This window comes from Anas platyrhynchos, chromosome 13 (assembly GCF_047663525.1).
Source record: "Anas platyrhynchos isolate ZD024472 breed Pekin duck chromosome 13, IASCAAS_PekinDuck_T2T, whole genome shotgun sequence".
Classification (NCBI taxonomy): Eukaryota; Metazoa; Chordata; class Aves; order Anseriformes; family Anatidae; genus Anas; species Anas platyrhynchos.
Genome location: NC_092599.1, coordinates 16,564,840 through 16,586,765, shown reverse-complemented (window position 1 = coordinate 16,586,765; position 21,926 = coordinate 16,564,840). Strand labels below are relative to the sequence as shown.

Here is a 21,926-nt window from a genome sequence, read left to right as displayed (position 1 = left end):
ATTTTTTTAATTCTATTTTAGCTGGTTTGGATTATTTTGTCTTCAGGCACAGCAAACATCTGGGGCTTAAAGCCAAGGGTGAGTTTTGAGACTGCCCATGGAATTTCCTCCATTTTGCAGTTAGCTGATCACCATTCACAGCTCCTGAGCTCTATCCTTGTTTTTCCCCACTGTATTTTTTATATTATACATCCAAATGACAGTCCCCTGTTCAAGTTTTATGCATTTTCATTTAAATAGATAGGTGGAGGAGGTATATAAACTAGCATTTCCCCATCCGTTTTATGTAAAATTGTATATAAGATGATGCATGCACCACTAAAATAGCAGTTTTAAAATGAATCATTCATACCAGTTTCCAACTTCTTGTAAAAGATGAGGATTGAACTGCCAGTGCAAAAACTTTGAAAATGCCTTATAACAAGAGACAGCATTTGTAAATATAACACAGTGTAGGAATGCAAAGATAAAAAGTAATCTAGATTATGTTGGGGTTTTTATTTATTTATGTTTATTTTTTTTAAATTGTAGTATGAACATTACCTATTTTACTCAAATTTGACTACAGAATTAAGAAAAGCCTTGTGTCATACAAAGTTTACAAAAAGATTAAAATGAGACTCCAAATGGAAAACAACAGGAGCTTTTCTTAAGCAAGTTTTAAGCCTTACTAGACCTCGGCTGGTGATGAACTACAATAGTATATATACAAACAGGCACACAAACTCCCATGTGTATTCACACGTATAAAAGCATTAAAAGGGGGGTGGGGGGGGGTTAACATTTGTTTTACATTCTCAATATTTTAAATGATTATGATTATTTCAGAGGATTTTCTATTTTTGCCATTCTTCTTTCACATACAGATTGCAATAAAATAATTTTTCAGTCTTGCAGGGCTTTCTTCTCTCTCCTCCTTTCTCCTTTTCCTTAACTTTTCTTTGTACAAGTGCATGTTTTCTCAAAATCAATTCAAATTCCACAAAACCATACTAAAAAATTTTCTGATCCTTAATAATCTCATGTCTTAAGAATTGCAATCTCTTTCACTTCAGCCTTTGTAAATCCCAATTTGCCATCCCTTAATTCTTTTCTAAAATACCCACTAAAACAATCGTGATGGTTCTTAAGAAAAAAAAAAAAAAAAAAAAAGGATAAAAAGGATGACGCAATCAATTTTTTTTCTTGTTTTTTTTTTTTAACCCCTTTTTCTTCCACAGCTGTATGAGGCAACAACTCACTGTGAGGGTCTCCCCAGCCCATTGACCTGGACATGGTGTAGATGCCTTTGTCCAGCAGATGCTCTGTGTCTGGCTTAACTGCTCATTTACCAGGATTTTCAGGAGTCACTAGCTATTCTTATCTGTTCCCAAAAGGAAATCCCACTAACCTGCAAAATCCACCAACCAAGCTCTATCAAGTCTCTCTTCAACACCCAGCACTTCTCTGATGAATGCAGACGACTTGCTCATGACTATTAGGAAACCTGCTTCAGATGCAACTTCTGACCCAGAAACTCTCACAAAGTGGTTACAGAAACAAGAAGTTTCCTTGTTACTAAAACTCCTTCCACAAAGAAAGGATCCGCTATTGACCCTTGGCAGAAACTGTGTATAACTATTTGCTTATTTTCAGGAATGCCACCTCATGGGATTTAGAGAAAAGCTTATGAGAAAAACAAAAACAGTTCAGCACCACCCTTAATCTTGACACCTTGCAAAGCATATGTTTGTTTTTTTTTTCATTTCATCTCATCCATAAAGCATGCTGGCATGTATAAAAGCACACACTCTTAAAGAAACAAGGAAGGAAAAAGAAGAAAGAGTTTAGTTATTGAAAGTTATGTCTATGCCCGCTGGGCACAGATTTCATTTCCATTTCAGTGCAGTTTCTCAAGTAAGACTGACAGAGACATTTACAGTGGTGAATCATACTACTCCAGCAAGGCTGTGTGCTATTTCTCTGGGGACCTGGGGGATGATGGAGAGAGGAAGAATTCCTTGGCATTGAGGCATGGTACCAAAAACATAAGTAAAGGAGTGGGAGCAGGAGGAACTCATTGAGGTCATTCTTACAACCTTTTCAGTGGGCTATTACATGAATACCTAATAGTTTATAAAGACTTACATGGACTTATCTCCCTTAAGTTGCAATTTATAGCCTAGAGGCTAGGTTTGGTTAGAAAAAGTAAGGATAAAAATATCAATAAAGAACAAATAGAAAGTTATTCTTTGCCTTTTTTTTTTTTAAACAGGCACACACACCAGAGAGCAGCAGCTTTACCTGTGGGTACCAGTTCACCTCCAGTACAAAGCTCGCACCAGCTGCTCCAGCAGAATTCAGCACAGAGTCAAAACCATTTTTTTTCTTTCCTCCTACAGCATTGAAGCTATAGATCTGCTATTGCCAAGTCCCTCTTTTGATGCTAGAAATCCCGTACAATTTACAAGTGCCTCTCATATACACATGTTTTTTTTTAATCACTCCCTCTAATATTTCCCTGGCATTAATCCTTGTTCTAGATGACAGTGATAGAGAGGAGGAACTACCTGATATAGATGAAGTGGTTGGACAGCTGTTCTTGTGATAAAAAGTTGTTGGTTTGTTTTTTCTTTCTTTTTTTTTTTTTTTTTTTAATTAGGGACGGAAAGGTATATTTAATTGGCAAGACATATTTGCATTTATAAATCCAATAGCAGGTATAATTCATGGTCCTCTTCTGATCTGGGCAGGAGAATTTGCAGTGGTAAATCTCTGCTTACATCCTCTCCCCTCACTCCCCTCCCACAAAAGAAAAAATACACACATATATATATAAGGTTCTAAAATGCAGAAGTTCTGCAAACATTAAGAAAACATTTATCAAACTCAGATAAAAGCTGTGATCTCTTCTGAATTCCACCTCCATTCAGTTAAATCGTTTTGAACTGGGCCTCAGCATTTTCAGCACTATTTCAAGGAAAAAAAATACAAAAAATGAAAAAGAGTTTTCCTCCACATTCTCTTTGCTGAACTTCATATACCAGTTCAGTACTGGTACCAGGAACAGACACCAAGTGATTTTGGCCCGAAGTAAAATCAACCAGAGGCAGCAATTTTCCCAGCTATCAGATGATTAAGCTTTGCAGGACAAGCAAATGATATGTAGAAATTCCATAGCAGCTAATCAAAAATAAAACTTCAGAAAGCAGCAAAAAGCTCATAATGAAGAAATATATTCCACCACAGGTGGCAGGAAATTGTAGCTACTGATAACAAGTGTTATGGGGCTCAAGCAAAGAAAGAAAATTAGCATAAGCATGAAGGAAAAGTAGTGATAGCACCAAAAAAACCCTCCTTGGAGCACTCTCCAGAAATCTATCATAAGAATCAAGTGAAAAGCAATAAGTAATAAATTTGCATTTTCTGTAAGACCTTGCATTCAAACATATTCTTAAATATTTTGTGAGCTTAAGTAGCTGGCTGCAGACCATGTGTTGCTTGCATACATAAAAAGCGAAGCATCACTTCACTCGGTGTTGAAGCACCGACATCTGCAGGGAGAGATTACTGAGAAATCTAACACAAGGCCTAGGAATAAGTCACTCAGTCCATCCAAAGAGGGGATGACAAGGATTGCGCTTGAGAAGCCAGTACAAAACCTGCATTTCAAGACACTGAAGAGACACACAAGGTGCAAAGAAACAAGGAGTCCAAAGAGAAGCCCAAGGCCAGGCCCTGCACAGGCCAACAGCACAGCCAGGATGAGCATGGGAGGGTGACCAGCAAGGAGGAATTGAGGGTCAGACACAAACTCCCCTCCCATGTCCCTTGCTTTCCTAAATGACTCACCAGCCTCAGGAAAGATGTAGGAAGTGCGATGGATTACACAACCCTGCAAAACTGGCAAGTGCCAAACCATTCAAGAAAGGTATTAATATTACTGGCTTAGATGAACTCTTCAGGGGAAAAATGGATAGGAATTCAATAGACGATGATTAGATCATCAAACTGAAAGCAAATGGAGAATTTTTCTACTTTGCTCTTGTACGAGTGCACAATTCAGTCAAGTGAATGGAACTCTAAAGGCCATGCAGGCAAAATGCAGACTTAAAATTTAAAGCAGATAAACAAGATGCACCAGCAAAATCTATGCTAAAAAAAAAAAAAAGGTGTTTTGTTTACTGATGTTTTGGAACTGTTGTTTTGTTTAAAGAGCCTGATCTCAACCTGGAGCTCAACTTAGAGGGCAAGCTGAAAGAGAGGGAAGAGCACCACAGTCACTGAAATGACTTCTTCAGCAGGGGCAGGAGAAAAAAAAAATCAGAAAGTCCTGTGTCTGCTGGATGTATTCACTTTGCAGTTTCTTCCTGAAAAAGGGAAATTTAACACAGGAATCAGTAAGAAGTGGAGTAATCAGCAAAGTAGGCACAGGTGGGGTCATGAAAGAAAACCTTTGCTCCTCCATAGGATCAAAACAATTAAGGAAGGATGAAGGTTTTTTACCTTTAAAAAGGCATTTACCCTCTGAATTAAGGGGTAAATGTAGTATGCTGTATTTGTCAAGCAAGGTTTGGCACATAGCCTCTGAAATACGGTGAATGAAGACAAACGTGAACACACCTCCTTTGTGAGATTTAGTTTCTATATATTAGCATGTGAATTGTACTCAACCCTCTATGGTGTCATATTAAAGAATTACACATCTGAATGTTCTGTATTTGAAGGGAAACCAGTAAAAAGGCATTAACCTAGGCTTTGTGAGCTAGGAACAGATATAAGTCAGTACAAAGCCAGTAACGGACCTACAAAATCTGCAGCATGAAAAGCCTACCAAGAAAAAAAAAATGTAAAGCAACAAATGATTTGAACAGCACATACAACATGCAGAATTCCAAGCACTGTACAGATGTAAAAAATGCAGCAGAAACACATCAAAATTTTTGGTTCAACTAAAAGTTTTCCTTAACTTTATTACATTAAAATATCATTACTTTAGGGAGCTGTTTGTATTGCTCTAGAGAGATATTTTACTGTGATGTTCAGTAACACAGTCAGCACAGAAGAGATAGAAAGAGCATAGTGCAGATGTGCCATGTAACCTCTCAGGGTCACCATTTCCATTACCTACAAAACAGATGTGACATAACCAGTACCACTTCAGGACTGACTGCTGAGAAGCCCTAAGCAAGAGCTAGATAATGTCTACTGTTATCCTCTCACTGAATATAGTTATGTTTTAATATTACCTCTACAGACCTCTCAAAATGACAAATTTAAAATAAGTACAAGTTGTATGATTATAAAATGTCATTGACTTTACATAGTAGGAAAAGGTTATTTAATTAGGGGAGGTCAGATTTTCAAAGGAGGGAGAGTTCACAGACATGCACGGATATTTTTATTTTTCATTTAGTTGCACAAAAAAAAAAAAAAAAAGAGGTAACTGCACAGGTAGTGGTAGGCACAGGAGCACTCTACTTCTGCATAACTTTACTGAATGAATAATGCCATACCAGCCTCTAAGAAGTGAAAGCAAACAGAACAGACCCCTCCTCCCCTTGAAAACACAGGACATGGTCCCAGAAAAAGTAATACAGAAACCAGTGGACAGGACTATCTGACATGAAACCTATGATATCAACTTTGTTGACATAGATATGATCATTAGGGATGAGTTGGCATAAAATTTGTGCCCATCTTAGCGGTGCTGAAGAAATATAACGAAGTGAGACTACTAGTCTCACTCTTCGCTCTTACAGCTCTTTTTCTCCAACAAAGAATAAGTTACAAAAGCAAAAGGTCACAATAATTACTTGAAAAGCCAAGAGTTTCAGTGGCTTCACTAGTGCCTGCGTGCACAGACCCGACAGCGAAATGCTGGTGCTGAAGCCATTTCTTCAGTTTCGTTATTCTCAATTATGATGGGCATTCAATTTCTACTAAGAATAGAAATAACATTGCAGCCTAAAGTATTTCCCTTAATGACTTAGACAGACAACAAGAACCACCAAACAAACCCATGTATGATTTCATAAAGGAGAGGACAACAGTTGCAATTACCTCTGTGACTTTTGTAAGGAAGAAATAATCCTTGTGAACTTGTGGCCTCACCAGACACCCACAAAAATCAGCATTACGTCCTGTTTAGTGTTATCTGAAGCTTGTATTAACACCTAGCACAACCAGAACAGTACCGTGTACATGTTCATCAATGGAAAAAAACATCTTATGTAAATGCAACATCAGTTCCAGTTCTGAGGCAGGTTAAACAACAGTGAAATCTGGGTAGAGTTAGACCATAAGCCCATTGCATCTCTCAAAAAGGGTATTTCAAAAGCTAATAACAAAGCATTTGTAGGAGTTTTTGTTGTTGTTGTTGTTTTGTTTGTTTGTTTGTTTCATTTTACAAGCACACTAAATTGTGTGATTCTGTATGGCAGCTTGCCTTCCACAATATAAATGAAGACTAATGCATAAAACACTAAGGAATGGGCAAAATGATGGTATTTTGATGATCTTACTCGTGGGGGAGGGGATGGAGGTGTGTGATCAGCAGGAAAAACCTCTGTGTGGGAATTTATTTATTTACTTTTAAATATCTGAATGGCTAAGAACGCTCCCTGCCTAGTCCGTCTTAGCTTTTTGTCTCTTATAGATGTTTAAACATCTGACAGACAAGTGTTACAGATGATATAAGGAGTTTTTGAAAAACATGTAGCTTCGATCTCTAGGATTTTGAAAGACAAGCACACTATTTGGTCTGCACAGCTTACAGCACCCACTAAAATCCTTCATTAAAGCAATAGCGACAAACTACTGCAGTCAAAAAGGAATGTCAGTAAAAAGTACTAATGTTAGTGCAGTGGTTTTCAGCATTAATGTTACAGTTGCCACAGTCATTATGACCGTATTTTCATTCTGATTTAGTTTTAGTTAAAGAACCTATCAATTAATATTTACATGTGAGAACAATACATATGCTATTGCTCCAGTGGAAAGTCATTTGGAAATTATTAGAGACAAAAGCATAAATCCTTGAATAATTTCTATCCATACAAACATTACATCCTGTTTTGAACACATTAAAGTTGTGCAAGAGCCTTTCTGTATAACACAGTGCTTTTTATAAACTTTACCATACAAGATATTTCATTTTTTTTAATATACAATATAAAAGTAGATAGGTAATCTATCTAAAGCTAACTCTTGCAGTCTTCTTTGTAGCACCTATACAGAATGTAAGCTATATAATATGGAAAGCTTCCTTAATTACTTACAGACAACGTACAAAGACAATCCCCTTGTAATCATCAGAATTAGAAGTAATCCTATACTTCACTGCATAAAACTCTATTTCAGAGTAAATATCATTAATTTTTCTTTACTGATTCTAATATTTCATAAGACTAAACTTAATTTAGTAGATAGTAAGTGCTATTTCCCCTTTTGCTATAATAGTTTGAACATTATACCTTATTTTCCCTTCTTGGTTAATGAGTCTTTAGTAACAAGAGAGGTATTAAATGGAACAACAGATTATACATTTACTGTATCACCACTTACAGTACATTTGAACCACTTACTATTCAACAGAAAAAAAAAAAAGAATAAATACCAGCTTTTTCATTCCACTCAGAAAATAACAGAATTTTCATACATTCAGAGCAAACTGGGCAACTTCAATTTGACATGTTTATAAAGCTCATCCAATCCAAGCTGCCTGAGTTCTCGTGTGGTTATAACTAAAGTAATGCTTGAAATAACTTGGTGCTTCTCTGTACCTGATAGAGTGGCTTGGATTCCTGCTAGTCTTAGTGAAGCATCATGTAAATGTAGTGCTTCCAAAATTTAAGAACGAAAATTAATTACAGAAATGAAAAGTCACTGTTAAGGCATAACAGTTTCATGGAACTGGAAAAGAAAAAGGTAGGATTCATACCACATGTAATATGATGACATGTGCACAAGACCAAAGGATTTATTTGGAGTTAATTAACGAATACACATACAAACACACACATATTTACCATACCTGTATTTAATATTCCTCTACTCTTATTAAGATTTTGTGTATGCAATAGAGTTCATAAGTCAAAAAAGTGTTAAGCCATGTAATGTTACTCCTGGAACTTTCATGTATACTTTCCAATGCTTGAAGTTAAGACTATAAGGCTAATACTTCATCTGTGCAATTTTCTTTTGCAATTAAAAATTAAGGTGCATTCTCATAAAGAACAGATTTTTAATGGTGTGAAAATAAATTAAGTAGAGAGGAAGCATTATTTAGTCCAAAATCTTGGAGTTCTGGGAGAGAAAAAATGAGGAAACAATAGCTCTGCTGGAGCTACCTTGGTGTAGATGTCATCAAGTGACACTGCAATCTCTCTCTGCATTCGCTTTATGTTTCCTGCACGGTGGTTCAGTATTGGCCATTACATAATCTGTTTTCAATGCAGTCAAGTGCTCAAACACATTTGTCACAGTCACTAATCCCATACTTTATGCAATGCAATGTAAAGAGAAAGGAGACTGATCTTTCAAAATATGGAAAGCTCTCCTTAGACAATGTGAAATCATAAGTGTCATTGTTATGTGGAAGAAACCTAGGATTAGTAATATGGTAAAGCAAATAAAGCACTTGTATTTCTAATCTGGTGTCACTAAACTGAATATCAAGATCTTATTTATCAATATGAGTTGAATTCCTCAGGAATTTTGCATTTCTATTGTCTATGATTTCTATTACGTTACAACAGCTGAATTTGAATTTTGGGAGAATGAAAAACAACATACAGTACTGTCGTCTTGTAAAAATGAACAAGTGCTTCACAAACAGGGTTCCAAGTCACATAACCAGCTGGGTCTTTTTGAGTTGGTTAATCAATCTTGATTTCAAAACTGGAAGAAAGAAAAGAGATAATTAGACTTGACAAACCCCAGAGAATTAAACAAATTAATAGAACAAACAAGAGGATTGATCTAAAGGATACCCCATAAAACTGAGAGCAAACAGCCCATGTCATAAATAGTTACAGACATAATGCAGTAAAATAACGTGATTAAAAAGTTCTGCGACCAACAATCTACATTAACAGCTTGGAATGATGAGCCTCAGCTCCCAGAGCTTTTCACCCTTATCCATTTATCAGTGCTGTAGCCTTGGTAAAACTCTGGCCTCTTGCATATATATATAAATAAACAGTACTTTTAGTGCAGACAGGTGACTCTCATCTGGTTGTAATTTCCATTATCTTTAAAAATAGCTTGCACACTGAAGATGACAAGTCTAAACCTTCAGCACTTCAAGTTGTGTAGCTGCGCTGGAATAGCTGCTCAACATTATTAATATCCACCATTTATGGGACAAATGCAGAACATTAACCAGGAGGGTGAGGATGAATGGCTGAAAGTGGGAAGGGGAAACTGAAGGCCAAGAGACAGATGAGAATGAAAAGGCTGACAGCAAAAAAAGACAGTGCTTGTCACGGTAGCTTTACTATCTGCTGCTCTGCCTCATATCAGAGAGGGGCTGGAAGAGTTAAAAACACAGAGCAATGTTTTATTTGTGCTGTATGGGTTCATACAGGAGAGGGGCTGCAGAAGACGGCAGGCAGTCTGCATGCTGAGAGCTGAGGGGCCCCAGTGGCGGCCGGCTGTTTGTGGCTGCCAGTGAGAGGGCTGGTGGACAAAGAGATTTTCCTTGCTGTCTGTGGGACAGGAGAACCTGGAAGTGAGTATCTGAGAGGTCTTAGAGTTTGCACATTGAAGTCACCAAGAATAAATAACATTCTGCCTTTTTCCACAACAGACCCCCAAGAAGGTGCAGTAAAACCACAGGCAGCATTTGGACGAGGAAGAGAGGTCCTGCTGGACACAAGTGTTCTCTATGCGAACGTAACACTATGCCATAAAGGCAGGCCTACAAAGTTTCAGTTTGCAAACACTGGATAGTTATTGCCCTTTGAACTCTACATGAAACACCTTTTATTATCTATGAGGGTCTCCCAACACAGACACCAGTACACCCACATCTGCTTCATCTTGGATTGGCATCACGGAGCTAGCTTCCCCAGTCCTCTTGGCACTAGGTTTGAAAGATACCGGGTCCTGTGAATCATTCAAATGCATTCAGTTCCCTCTTTATATCTAAATGACAGTTTAAACCATTCAAAAATATTCAACTTTCATACTGTTTCAATTTGTGGTGCTTATTTCAGGGTTAACACCACCCTTTGAGTATTCTAGGTAAATTCAGCTTAACATAATTTTATGAGGGAATTTCAGGACTTGGACACTATCTTTTTTCAAACCATATCTAGTTTTATTTTGAGGATTAAGGTTCATAATGTGCTAGGACTAAGCGTTCTAGAACCACACAGTATTACTACATTTTCTCTTCCCTCATTTCTGTGGAAATCAGAGTGGGAAGGAAAATGGATTTAATGCAAAGGCATGCACAGACCTTAGGCTGCACCTAACATGTGACACTGACACAAGGAGGGAAGCAATTGCATTCCAAATTTCAACCAATTTGGAATCTAATTGTACTCTCGAGGTAAATATGTGTGTGTTTGTATGTGTATTCGTTAATTAACTCCAAATAAATCCTTTGGTCTTGTGCAAAATGAAGACTTCCAGTCACTTTCTAGCAATTTTACAGAAACCACTTTGCCATTACAGCAACAAAGATGGAAAGAGCTTAGTGGAAGAACACAACGAATTTGCAAGCTAAAACCCAAGAACTTAATTATAATCCAGTCTCAAATTCTGCTCTTAAAATCTTACCTACCAAGGTAACTATCACTCATCACAGGTTTTTAGCCAGGCTTTTATTGCCAAAGTATACCACCAGGTGGCAAGATTGCAAAATAAAGATTAAAAAAATCATTCCTATAATGCATTCAGTCAGGGCTGCTTCAAGGACCCCTTGCTGGGAAATGACAACTGTTCTGTGAAGACTTGGGTAAGTGCTTAAATCCTCCCTGCATGGTTCTGTAAAATAAAGTATTTTAACATTTCTTCATCACACCTCACGTAGCCAATTTACTTACAATTACATTAAACTCAACACAAAACTCCCATTACATTAAATGGGGAAACTGTGACCACCAAATGTACTTCTCTAAGAAACATGGTGTTGCCACCACTTTCCGTCTCCTTCTTTCTCTGACATCAATTTTACCCTTTTTGAAATGCCCTAAAATCTTACGTGACAGCAGGGATCTCACATTTACATGAGAATACAACTCAGCAAAGATGGCTAACAAAATTATGTTTGGAAAAGAGAAGAAGAGAACACCTTACATGAAGTACACTTAAAATCAAACAAATCATTTTTCCCTCCCATGATACTTTAATTTCTCACAAATTATTATATAATTCTTTATTCTCTATATTATTATCAATTATCTATAAACCAAGATAAGGAAGTTGCTTTTGAGATTAGCCATAACAGCAGCATGCATTATAGATATATGAGCTTGGTTAAATGGCCTTAATTTCATAGAGAGTACATTACTTTACATTGTTATTTTAATCCAAATTTTAGGAAAAATGTAAGTTCTGATTAACTACTCAGAAATGTGTTACTATAATGTTTCACCCCAGACCTCAAAGGACACAACGTAAGCGCACAGCCCAGCGTTATGTGTTTTATACACATACATATACACACACATACATATATAAGTAACTAAAAATATTAGTAAGACTAAGACTTGCCTTCCTTACAACAAAACAAATAACCAAGTTGCACAGCTAAAGAAGCTGATGAACAGCCACAGTTGACCTTAAGATACACAACACAAGAAAATGATTCTAGAAATATTTTAGGCTTTTTTTTCCTTCCATTCGTAGTGTGGCACCTGCTTAATAATATACAGCTACACTTCACAACTGCTTAAAATATTGTCATTATCCCTTGAGCTATAAGAAATTACGTAGGTGTAAAATAATCAGAATGTCAAGTACATTAAATGTCAAGCATAAATAAGAACCAAAATTGGAATCTCTCAAAGATGCTAGCACTCCCACAGTTGGGCAAAAAGTGTTAACTTCAATAACTACCACCATTTGGGACTTGTATTATTTTACAAAACAAAATTCTTTGCCTTCATGGCATGTAATAACTTGAAAGCTGATTTGGCATTAGAAAGTAAACATTAACTAAGTCAACAAGAAAACTTCCTGCGCTGAAGTAGACTTTTATTTGGGACTCTTCAATTCAGACACTTCAGGGTATTGTACTATTATAAAAACAAAACAAAACAAACAAACACAACACAACACTTTGGAGAAGAAAAAAAGGGAGGGATGAGTAATACATGAGCTTGTATTATTACATGGGAGGGCACCAAGGACATACACTGTAAAATAAACAGCCAAGTCATAAAATCTCTTCAGCCGTTAAAAAAAAAAAATATATATATATATATATATATACATATATATATATATATAAATAAAATAAAAAAATATGTACAAATCCATTTTAAATTCCAGAGTTCAACAAACATCAAAATGAAAATCACACACCCTTTCCCCAGTGCCTATATACTAACAAAATACTTCAAAGTGGAGCTATCTAAAATCTAAACTAGATTGGAATCTCTTTCAGGAAGGTATTTGTTTCAACTCAGTTCATGCTATACACTAGCACAGCAGAGTCTCAACCACACTCTCCTCTCGTGGACCTCAATGAAAGCATTTCAAAACATATGAAAACACAACGCACGTCTTTAGGGGACAACACCTCCTACCAGCTGTTCAAGGAAAATCAAGCAAACATATTCTTGTCTATAATGAAATGCTGCCCTAATGTTCACATTTTCTTCCACATTAACTATTTAATTTTCTATAAGTAGCCTTGCAGGACATTAAGTAGTTCAGATGGCTCTACTTAGAAGGCTTCAACCAAGAACTTCCCCAAACTGTCTGTGGTGTTGGACAAGCCAGGACACCATCACAGAGAGGTTTACACAGCAAGAACGTTTCACAAAACAATAAGCTACTTAGGCGCTCATGTTGAAGAGATTCATGGTCTTGTAGAGATGCAGCATGGAAACTTTTCTAAGTTTCTAAGTTTCTCATTCCTACTCTATTCATCCCCCTTTCTTTCAAGCATGGAGCTCTCTTCTGGGAAGAGCAATAACAGAGTCAATTGATTGACAAACGGATCAACAGGAACTGGACTGAGATCACCAAATCACTTTGCCTCAGCCATATGAAGCTGTCAGCCAGCAGTAATAATGAAATTGACTCTGATTTGATTTGGATTGAAGTTCTCAAGCATCAAGGTTAAAACACTTCCATGTAACTGTGCCCTGGCTACACACTCAGTCAGAGAAAGATAAAACATGCAGTAGAATTGAAATGAGTTTTCCTCTAATGTTACAGAAAATATCTAACATTTCATACCTCTATCAGCATGTATTATTCGTGTTTCAAGAATTCTGTGTTATAAGAGGAAACTCTCAAGCTCACAAACTTCTGCAATTCTACAGTCAGTTTATAGAACCAAGGCAACAAGCATTTACCACCCTGAATTAAGAAGGAAAGGCTCTATCAATTGTTCAGCAGTTGCTAACATGCCCTTTCCTTTCATTCAATAGTACTGTGATTACCACGTCAACTTAAAGCTATGCTTCTATCACAAAACTAAGAAGAAACTACTAAGTATAAGGGTACTAATAACTGGAGTGACCTTAAAGGATTTGTTGATTTTCTTCTTTGTCTCCAGAAACAGTATGTAAATATACAATAAGAATTATGTATGTAAAATTAGCCAGTGCCATACAGCTGAGCAGCCACTCTTGAGGTCTTCAGAAAAATAACATATTTTCCTTCCCAGAGAGTACTGTGAATGAGTCCCAGGCTCAGACAATTTAGGTACGCGTTCAATATAAAAAACATAAATAAAATCCTCTTCAATGTTCAAGAACTCTCTCTAAAGCACTTACAATATAAAAGGAAATCTTACTAAGAGGTTGCATACACCTGATTTATTTCAGGAAACCAAACAAAAATAACAAGAGTGCCACCTATCCTTCATCACGAATAATAGAATTTCCCATGAAATGACCTTGCTGTTAAAAATGCAGCACAATAAAACCTGACAGTTCAGAACATATAAAGCTCTCCATCTGGACAGAAACCAGGTTAAAAAAATAAAACAGAAAGCAAAGTGTTGCATGTAAAAGCAGGAAGAAAAAGAAATTGAGGAGAAGGATTTGAAAATAAATAAAGAAATCTGTCAGACATCAAGAAGATAAAATCCAAAAGATCAAAACACAGCAAAATTAAGGATATTTTAAAGCTTCCAGATGCATTTTGGACTTCAGCAAGAATTTTTTGAAAATAGGTTTGCATGTAACATACAACCAGCCATATTTGCCTAAAACAAGCTGTAGCACACAAGCATCAATTAATAGGAAAAAAAAAAAAAAAAAAAGATTCTTCCTACGCAGGTAAATGGGGGCCACAAGCCAGGTGGGCAGGTGTTTGTTTCCATTTGTTTTAGGTTAGAGTGGATGTGTGAGTCACACAGGCAGGTAATCCCATCACCCTCATCAGGAAAATGAATAGAAGTCATTAAAAGGAATGAAATAAACTTATAAACACCTATCCTTGTGAAAGAAGCCAGTTTTTCTTTCCTCTAATGGGCATTCACACTTCCCATTTGCCTGGAGAAAAAGAATGTGAATGAGGGAGCTCCAGCTGGATCTGTGCATTTGGATATATTAATTTCCAAAGGATATCTGTAGGCTCTTGAAAATATCTTCCTCAAAAAGAGTCCTAAGAAAACGAAGCCACTAGGAGAAAGAGGAAAGGTCTCTGCTCTCAGGACTGACTTGGTTCAAAGTGCCCCACTGCAGCTGGTGACATGTGGAGCCCTTCCAGCAGCTGCCCCCTGTGGGCTCGCACGGTAGCTGGAAAAGGGCATGGGCAGCAACATGGCAAAGCCACACCGACACAAGGTTCATGGTACCATGATGAGAGCTAACCACAAAGAGCTGCAAAAAGATCCTTCAGGCGTCTGTGACTGAGCATTAACGTGAAACTCAACACAGGTGCCCATTACACAATGGACTTAGGAAAGTCAATCCTGATGTAATACTCAAATTGGTAATGGCTAAACTCATCATTTCCACATGGAAACAAGGTCCTGGCATGATGGTGGGTACCGTGTCCCTTCTGTTCTCCTGCCCATAAGCTTTGGGCACAACTGCAGGAAATAGTCACACAATTGATATCTCAAGTACATTGCACGCAAAGAAGTCACACAGGCGCACCAAGATAGACAAAAACCAAAATTGCCTGCCAAGGGTATCCCTACACAGCAATCACCATTGCCAGTTGGTTGGGTGGAAATCTCTCAACAGCAAAGCAATGCTTTCTAGCAGGTGGGCAGCCGGTGCTGACACCTGGACACTTGTCCATGCAACGCTTCTAAGTGCAAGGAGCGAGACACCAAGCATGAGTGAGCATTGCTCACCAAGAGGATCTTCTACAGAAAAAAGATTTCCAGGATAAGCAAAATGCAATATCACGTGGGAAGGAAATGGAGATTGCTTCAACCCTGTGAGAATTCACAATTTTAACACCACAACCCCTCAAAGTACAACCCTTTTAAGAGGTTTACTATGTTAAAAAAGGGAGGAAGTGATCCAAACAAGTATTGCAACCTCTCCAAAGAACAAGATAAGAAACAAACAAACAAAAAAATCAAGTACCATGTTCATCAGAAGCAGCTTCACAGTCTCTATGGATTGACTTACATGGAAAATAGAGAATGATCATTTATCCATGGCTGGAGTTTTGGTCTAGTGGTGCATATAACACCAGCAAACTCCTTAAGTATAATTACAGCTATATACTCAATCCAGGACTACATAGTATTTCATGCTCATTCAACTCGGTCTGGAATCACATCCAAGACATTCTAAATTGTGCTCCAGCTACTGAATTTAAAAATAAAATAAAAAAAAACTTGCATATTCTCTCAGAAGTTTCAGAAGGATGCTCTTAAGAAGTATTGGAACAAATAAAAAAGGAAGAAAAGCAGAAATGTGACAAATATTTCCAATTACCATGTGCAATGGTTTCACTCAAAACAAGTTTTCTTGAAAAAAATCTGTTTATATAATACCATTAACATGTTATATTACCAAGCCAACTGTAAGTTTATGATGCAGCCATTTCAACTTAGGCCCTGTAAAAATTTAAGCTGGAAGGAATGAAATTCAAATCCACGTGGAAGTAATGAGGGTAAAATCCTGAAAGAATAAATCCCTTAATGTATTCACAAGAGGGAGAAAAAAAAAAAAAAAAAAAAGTGGAAGTTTTGTTTCTGAGCTCCTGATGAACACTAAGCTGAAAGAAAGACCAAAGGATCCAGCAAAGGAGGCTGGGAAACTTAACATGGGATGAAACAAACAAACAAAACCACACACATGCACACACAAAAACAGACCTGAAAACCGCTATTAGCTGTAAGAATCAGAACTTGAGCAGTTAACAAGGTGGATGAAGGTTACTCACTCCACAGCACGGGTCCCTCCTGGGACTGCTGATAGCCAGAACCTTCTCCTCAGGAGCACCTGCCTGATGGCAGCAAGATAAGCTATGCCCAGCTCACACATATATTCAAATTACAAAATTGGATAAAGAATTTAAGTGACCTAACGATACCCCATAAGGCTGCACATGTCCAAAAGGCACCGTGGATCAGCTGTGTTAGTGTAAACACTACCAAAGCACTATTTGAGTAGAGAGCTGCAACAGTACTTTTGAGCCATTTTTTAATCCAACTTCATGCTTGGATGAAATAAACAACCTGAATAGAGAATTCTGTTGTAAGTGGCAATCTTTTTTCTTGGCATTTATTTGGTTTTGGAACTTGGATTAGCATTCGTGCTTGGCGTGACTGAAGCGGAACTGATACGTGATAGTGCCATGAATACTGCAGCTTTTGTGTAAGAATGTTAATAGATACATACACAAAACTGGACCAAACATGGGAAAGTTAACATTACTCACAGTACCCTAAGGACAGAGAGAAAAAGGGTGTCAAATCGCACTTGGCATTCCCAGACAGCAGGGCTGTAAGCACCTGAGCTAGTGAGAGCTGGGAGCTGCCTGCCAGGGCCATGAGGGCTTCCCTCAATAGCCGTGACACAAGCCCAGCCCTGTGTCATCTGCACACGTGGCAGCAGCTCCCGACTCCTGCCAAGCCCCCAGCTTCCCTGAAGTGCCACTCCAAAGCCAGAGCTCACGGGATTTAAAAGACAGCTCCTCGCACTGACAGGCAAACCGTGCTGCCGCCAAATGACCTGCCTCGTGGTGCCCCTGCTACCTTGTGTCATGATGGTGGAGTTTTATAGGAATCAAGGAAAGAACGAGTGGGAAAACAAGAGGAGGGCTCAATAGACAAGGGTGCTCTTGCAGCTGGGAATCAGAGGCACAATGACACACCTACGCTCTTCAGCTTAGAGTGACACCAGTCTTTTGTCATGAGGATCCTGCATACTTCAAGAACGATAAAAGATAAAACACCTGAGAAGGAAAAGCAGATGCATGAACCTTCAGAGAAAATGTTCAGCGGTGGAAGAAAGACAAGTATGTTCAGCACTGTCTTTTGTCACGAGTAAATATGATCACAAGGATATTTATCCTCATTTTCAGAGATCCAAAGTAAAAATATGAAATTAAGAATTAAAAACTTGGCACATTGGGCAGCAGATGGGCCAAGTTATTGGCTCCGATGGTTGCAAAGACCACCTGCCTATGGAGCAGCACTGCCTTGCAGAGGGGCAGCAGTAGTTTGCAGCACCAACATCACCACAGGCTTCCAGGTTAATCATCAGCTGCTAACTGCAGTCCTTATAGTAAGAGAACAATTTATATTTTCTTTTTAGTATTAATACCTAACATTAAGCATTCACTGTTTGCTTTCTGATTTGAAAATAATGAATGCACTTTACACTTCCTAACCACCACACAAGGAACAGTACTGGGGCAGCTAAAGATACATGCTGCTCTGCCCTGCACTTGTCAGAAAACAGGTGCCAAGTTTGAAACTGTTGGTCTTCCTCCAGCTGGATACTGGATACCACACCTGAAATGGTCTGTGAATAAATGTGATGCAAAAGTATTTGAAAAGGTACTCTGCAAAGGTTCGTTCTGACCAAGACAGCTTTCTTAGTCTTCTGCTTCTTTGCAGCCATTACCATCTGCTCTGCAACAGATTTCTTTGCAAACTTTTTTCCTGACTACCCAAAGACTCCAATAAAACAAAACCTTCCCAGTAAGCTGCTGCAGATTGCTAAATGACTGCCTTACAAAGGCCAAGGCAAGCTGATGAGCTTTGTGTAATCGCCAATAATAATTTAGATAACACACGCGAAACGTCATCCTATTCCCCACTCAGAACTATCAATCTTTCAAATAGCATTCCTAAGCCAAAACGAATCAGTCAGAAATGCCCAGTTCATTTCTTTACAGTCAATTTCACCTGGCTCACAGGAAGACAGACAAATTGTGTTTGCCTCAAGCTCAAAGATTCTGCTCCAGATTTATAGTTGGAAGAGTCTCTATGCAAGTAATCATATACTTCCAAATGACTGTTCCTTTAAAATTAGCACCTAAAATTATATTTAAAAATATAATAATAAAATAAAATAAGAGCAGCTTCCTTATGCTGCATGATTTCTTTATCTGTTTAATTCCTCAAGGGTTTGTTATAAATGGGGCAAAGAAAGCTACTACTAAAGCAAATGAAAAAATAACCTTCTTGACCTTGTTCCAAGAGGAAACGAGTAAAAAATGAAACATCCAACCACTGCCTATACTATGAAAAACTTGGTTTGGTAGCTGCTCTACTCTGTGGCCCACAGCTCCAATGCCCCTGTGCACCCAGTGGGTGCAGTGGCAGGCAAGGTGCCCCTCCCGGGTCAGCAGAGGCAATGTGAAAGGCTGTCCTGTCGACAAGCACCTTCCCAAGCCTGGCAAGCCGCAAGACAGCTCCGCCAGGCACCAGCCCCACACACTATGGCAGCAGAAGCCTCGGAAGAGGTGCTCAGCTCCCTCATGCAACACGCAGCAAGTGCTGGACAGTGCACAGCTGGCGTTTGCAAGCACTAGGCGTGAAGATCCAGATGTGGAGATCTACAGAACTACTGGATGAAGGTGTTTTCAAGCTGGTACATGAGATATCCACCTACTATATCAATATCAGTCACAAACTGTTGGTTGTTTGTTTGTTTTTTCCTTTTCTCTTCTAGTTTCCTGGGAAGCTACAGCCACTTCGCCAGCTTTCTGGCCATCGCCAGTGCTGCACTTGTCACCTCAGTGATAAATAATCTCAGCTGAAGCACAAGGTGAGGATGACATGCCAGCTGAAGACAGAACAAACTGGGACTACCTGCTTTCTTTAAGGTTTGCATTGCTCTGACACAGCAGGTGTATATCAAGTCTCTCACAAGCAGCTCCAAAAGCAGTTCAAGGTCTTGATCTTAATTCTTTAAGTAACCCCATTTCTGCACAGAGCAAGTTTAGACTGTGCATTGTCAGACCTACATTTCCCTGGGAAGGATACAGATTTGGGAAAAAAGAACCATAGGAAGGACGTGAATGAAGTCTTCTTTACTGAAGGGATGCAGACACAAAGCAGCTATTTGGATACCAGACAGAACCGAAATGAAGCCATCTCTAGGAAGTTCCCATTCTCAGCAAGAATATCTCAATGCCAGAAGCGGAACTGGAAACAGAAATTCTTTGTTCACCAGCAACCTCCTCCCCTGGTCTTTTATTGCCCCTAATTCCATACTGATATCAAAAGTTTTCACCCAGAAAAGACGGATTTCATATAGGAGTGAAAGCTAGCACCAGAAATAAAATAGCTTTTTGTAAGTGATAAGCATTGCACTCTAAAAGTCTCTTTTTGGAAGTAACAGACAGCTACAATCCACGGCATTAAGTCCACTATGTGAACAATATCAAAGTGTAGGTAAAAAACAGGACAAATACCTAAAAGGAAGGTTAGACAAATGCATGCTGCCCCCAGGTTTTCAACAAAATGATCATTTCTAAGCTAGAGACGTGAACGATACTATGTATAACTCAAAGGTCATGCAAATGAAAACAGGTCTATTAAGAATACTCGGTTCTTCACTCCCATAGAGCAATTAGGCCAGCTCATACTCGTGGCACTGCTGTCCACAAGCAACCAAGGAGGTTTGTTTCTGTTCTGTTGGCAGAGCTGTATGGAAAAGCTTACAGGCTTCATTGTTTATGTTCTGATTAGCAAAATGCATTGCTAATAGCCTTGTATCGTCAATTCTGACCATCTATAATCATGCGTCATCCTCTGTCCTAATCCTAATATTCACTAAAATAACATCTTAAAACATTCAAATTTTTAATCAGCAGTGTCTTAAAATCATTAAACTAATATAATGCAAGGATTAGTTTTTAATTTGCTCCTAATTTTTCACCATCAAAGTCTTAGAGCAGATTTCAAACAACCCTATAAATATAAATGTAACTTATTTAAAAACAGAACAAAACTGACATTCCCATCTAATTACACAAGACAGAAATAACCATTATTAAAGAAAAAAAATACTTTCATTATCAGAAAATTCACCAATTTACCAAACATCTGAAAATGCAAAAATATGTTGGCAATGATTTGAAAAAACAGATCCTAATTGAAAAATAACAGCTCATCTAAATTTTATTTTCTTTGCTTTTTTTTTTTTTTTTTTTTTTTTTAAGAAAATTTAGACAGCTCTGCACTCGTATTGAATCTAAATATAATTGCAATACATCACACAAGATAACTCTCACAGGAGAAGATGACATATCAGTAGCAACCAGACCCTGATGTGGATTAGGATAACGGGGAAGACAGAGGAGGAAGAACACAGAGCTCCCTTCTGCATAACATTTTTCCTGCACACTGTACATCAACACAATCAAACAACACAGTCACCTTGTTGAATAATGAATAACAAAATGAAAAGAAAATTAAGGAGCAGTAAGCAAGGGAGAAAAGATTCAAGCTGACATTTCAAATGAGAGGAAGTCACCGAGAGGTTCACAGCGACTGCTCCAGATGGCAGGAGCTATTTTGGCCAGACTACCTGGCTAGGACGGGAGCTGCAGTTAGGTAAGCAGAAGGGGGCAGGAAGAAGGAAAGGAACAAAGGAAAAAAAAAAAACAATGACTGAAAATGGAATTTTTACCCTGCAGCCCTCCTCATTCGGAGCTGTGCAAGTTACAGAACAGAACAGCAACTCCCTATGAATGTTTAAGGAAAAGGAAACCAATTACTACTGATGGTTATGGATATAAAAGTTCCTTTTGGCCAGGGTATGGATTAATTATCTCTCCCATGCCTGGCTTCCTATAAACATAATTAAATTGACAACTTTTTATAAGTAAATCGTATGTGTGCTTTGGGCAACATAAAGCATCTTGCCACCTAATTGCATTCTTTATCCGTACTTTCCCCATCAGCCTCCCTTATTTCACTGGGAAGAAAAGCTCTTTTATAGATATAGATATATATATATATATTCTTTTTTGTTTGTTTCTTTGCCTTAAGGCTCAATGCATATTCTAGCTGTCAGAAGTGATTTCCCTGCTCACTGAGCAAATATTCTCAACACTGATTTTCTTCTTTTATTTACTACTGTTAGACAATGATACAGTCCCAGATAATGGAAATCTAGGCAGGTCAGAGTGCATCAAAGACTTATCTCTAGGCAGGAATTCCAGGCTCATTAAATATAGCAATGCACTTTATATAAGTGCAACTCAGGGTTGCTGTGAGTTGGTTTGGGAGCACAGGTGACAAAGTTGCAACTATATTATGAGAATCATAATAAAGGACAATAAGAATTCTGTGTGACTGCAGAACTGTATGGTATGTGTATGCCACT

General features: G+C 38.1%; 1 protein-coding gene across 20 annotated transcripts in view; it reads right to left on the bottom strand.

Annotated features, from left to right (window-relative positions):
• ATP2B2 (ATPase plasma membrane Ca2+ transporting 2) overlaps positions 1 to 21,926 on the bottom strand; it is a 420,614-nt gene that overhangs the window by 265,955 nt on the left and 132,733 nt on the right. For all 20 annotated transcript variants that reach the window (XM_072044123.1, XM_027467734.3, XM_038185709.2 and 17 more), the window contains one exon: positions 8,776 to 8,880. The gene's annotated coding sequence lies outside the window, so the exon portion shown is untranslated. The remainder of the gene's footprint in view (positions 1 to 8,775; positions 8,881 to 21,926) is intronic.